The sequence below is a fragment of the Priapulus caudatus genome, unplaced genomic scaffold (assembly GCF_000485595.1).
Source record: "Priapulus caudatus unplaced genomic scaffold, Priapulus_caudatus-5.0.1 Scaffold11, whole genome shotgun sequence".
Lineage (NCBI taxonomy): Eukaryota > Metazoa > Priapulida > Priapulimorpha > Priapulimorphida > Priapulidae > Priapulus > Priapulus caudatus.
The window spans coordinates 342,433-345,824 of record NW_014577072.1 but is presented as its reverse complement, the minus strand read 5'-3'; the positions used below and the strand labels follow the sequence as shown (position 1 = coordinate 345,824).

General features: G+C 43.4%; 1 protein-coding gene across 3 annotated transcripts in view; it reads left to right on the top strand.

Annotated features, from left to right (window-relative positions):
- The first annotated feature begins 1,340 nt into the window (after positions 1 to 1,340).
- LOC106807517 (PR domain zinc finger protein 16-like) overlaps positions 1,341 to 3,392 on the top strand; it is a 59,696-nt gene continuing 57,644 nt past the window's right edge. For all 3 annotated transcript variants that reach the window (XM_014809878.1, XM_014809887.1, XM_014809869.1), the window contains exon 1: positions 1,341 to 1,608. The gene's annotated coding sequence lies outside the window, so the exon portion shown is untranslated. The remainder of the gene's footprint in view (positions 1,609 to 3,392) is intronic.

The window sequence follows — 3,392 nt, the reverse complement described above, 5'->3', positions numbered from 1 at the left end:
TCGACTGTTGTTCTTGCCACACACACGGTAATGCAGCGAGGCATTCAATAATGCTAGTAATTCCCCGTGAAGAGTAGTGTAAACAGAGCCATGCGTTTCACTATCATGCGATGTATACCTGCCGGTTATCTCCAGTGATATTTCAAAGGCCGGTGTCGCAGACGAGGTGCCAGGATCTGTCAAAACTGCAGCCAGAGAACATGAATTATCGACGAAGGTAAAGAGACGGGTCCCCATCAGTCGCTGAAAAAAGACGGGGTGGGGGTAAATAATCTTATATACTTGCAATGTGTGCGAGTGTGCTGAGAAGTAGAGACAATGTATATTCCATACACATATAGACTATAGATAACCGAGCACAAACTGGTGCCAATGCGGCCCCGTCGGAAATGTTTGCGACGACTGTGTATCTAGTCTGTAGTCTACGTTCTTACTGCACTACGATTGCTGAGATAGTGAAAAGCTGTGCCATGCTGGCTCGTAACTTAGAGCATGACGCTGGCTGGCTTCAAGAGAGCTGATATGCTATAAGCGAAAACCTAAGGGAAATATTCGATCGATAATTGGTTACATGGTAAATAGATGAATGGTTAATGGTTATTTTTACTTTTGCATTAGCAGCAAGTAGTTTGATATCCGTGCTGGGGAGAAGATTCGTTCATAAACAATTAATTCTCTCTTAATACTGTCGTAGTAGGTAGGCCTACTACAATAGCGTTTAGAGAGAATTTGCACATGAAGTGTTTTGACATTTTTCTTTCGTGTTAAGAGATAGTTGACTTGTGTCAAAATTCTTATATTGTCGCAGATTTCGCGGGCATTGTCAGGGCCCGTTAGATATACATTAGGCTGCATTAACTAGGAGCTGCGGGTACATTGTTTGTCCGTGTTACTGCCTTTTGTCTTTTGTCAGGGCAAGGTCCTTTGCAAGGTACATCGTATCAACGCAACATATTTAGAATCAGATCTAGTCTGTCTGGTCTTGCTAACTGATATCCTGGCTCCAGTGGATTAACACTTTATCTTCAGTTATTTGCACTAGTTGGGGAGCTGCAGTAGTGTACACAGGTAGAGTCCTAATTAACACTCCATGGTTAAGTCATAACAATTTCAGATGACATAGGGGGCGAGGGTAGTCGGAGGGGCGCTTCATCATCACATGTGCGTATAGGATTAGCATCACCGGCCTCTCGCTGCCTACGTGCTCTCCTTGCAGGCTGTCCTTTCTCACTTGTCGGATTAGCCAAGACTCAATATGTGATGTTTAATCAGTGATAGGTAAGACAATGGCGCAGGCTATCTGTGTTGTGTTGTGCCACTCCGCAGGTGTCCGTGCCCGCGTAAGGTGCTAGGTTTGGCGATCTACTGGAGGTTAACTCATCCTAAAGGGTCATTTGTAGTCTGACCTGCGGAGATGCTGGTTGTGTGAACGTAACCTGCTCGGTGCCATCACGACGATGTATATGTAGATGTGAATCGTGTTCTATAGCTGCGTTGCCTTCGTGGCTGCATGCCTGTTTGTGTGGATTTGTACCGCGGGTGGATTTGAATGCATTGATCTGAAAACAGGCATATATCCGCACTTGACGTTGAATTGTAAACCAACAGGTATGTATATCTGCATGAAAATCGCAAACTCCATATATGTGTTTATATATTATATATATATATATATATATATATATATATAGAGAGAGAGAGAGAGAGAGAGAGAGAGATAGATAGATAGATAGATAGATAGATAGAGAGATAGGTAGGTATAGGTAATAGGTAGGTAGCGAGCAGGCAGGATGGCAGGCAGACAGATAGACAGACCGACAAACCGACAGACCGACAGACCGACAGACCGACAGACCGACAGACCGACAGACCGACAGACCGACAGACCGACATACATACATACATACATACGGACAGACAGAAAAGCAGACAGGTAAGCAGACAAATAGACAGATTAGTAGGCGAACATACCAGTAGATAAATATAAATAATCAGTAAATGCAAAAGCCGCGTCTATTAAATGAGTAGCGAATCTCATTAATGTGATTTCATGTTTATGAGACATGAGACGATATGTTATAAAAAAAATATTACCGGTATTACAACGAATGACGTGGTCTTCCTGTGTGGCTGGATTAGATTCATTATATCGTCGCCATTCCCTTTCCTATGTGTTCAGAAATTACAGCGGGATATCTTTCCTGTTATACAAGTCACAAATCTGATTTGGCTGATCTAGCCGTTCATATTCATGGGTAGAACGCGGAAGCGTCGTTTATGCATTAATGGACGGCTTGTCCTTTCAACTAAGACAAATCGAAGCTGTGGAGTGTGTGGTTCTATATATGTGTTGCCTTCGAACGTCTATATGGTCGTTCGAGAGGCAGTTTCTATATTTGCTAACGGGATGGATGCAGCTTCGTGCTTTTCTCCTGGTAAGTATTTTGAATTCTGGCTCAGTGATCACAAAGGCGCTGCCCACATTAATTAGCCTTCGCTGCTAAGTCTGTCAGGACCTTACATAACCCAGGATCAGTGAACTTTACTCGTCAGGCTTGACCTTATTCTTCAAGGACTTAGTACGAACCTGTGTTTGTGCACGGCCTGGCTAAGTTACTGCAGATCAGGATGCCAATATTATGGATAGGTTTGGATAACTGAGAAAGGCAAAGACATTCAGTAAACTATACTGTTTGAACACAATTTGCACATGTGGGTGTGAGACGCCACTTGTTTAGAGGCTTTGTATATACTGTTGGTTTTCTTTGTGCTTTCTCAAATAGAATGTAAACTAGGCGGGAAGGGTGTAAATAGCGCAGGAGCCAGTTATGCAATGCTAAAGTTTAAAGTCTGGTCCTATAATTCACGCGTAGGAAATTGGCGATATGTCACTATAGCTATAATCGTCATGCAATCATAAACAAAATGCAATCTACATTTTGCAATTCAGGCATTTGTATGTTACCAGACTGAGGAACGAACAGTACTAGTATCTATAGCACTAGTCCTAGTCCACCGCACCCATTATATCCCTAAGAGATCAGCGTGTACTGACACAAAACAACATTAATCGTTTCCCATGGCAGACTTGACGATAGACAACTGATCGCCTAGCTGACAGACTCTATTGAAATCCACGCTCTCGTCAAGCTCATTTCCTCTCTGCAGATTCCTCATACCGATGATAGCGTCAACATACTCACAGATCAGCCAGCCGTAAGTGACAGCAGCAGATAATGTGGGTATTCTCCCAGATTAATGAAAACCTTCGCAGTATTGGCCGTTGGGGAGCACCTATTGAGCGCCAGTGCGGCGGGTGACAAATCGCCTAGAAGAGATCGAAGCTAGAGTCCGGGCAGAGTTGTTTGACAGTTTGGAAACGTTGACAGCAC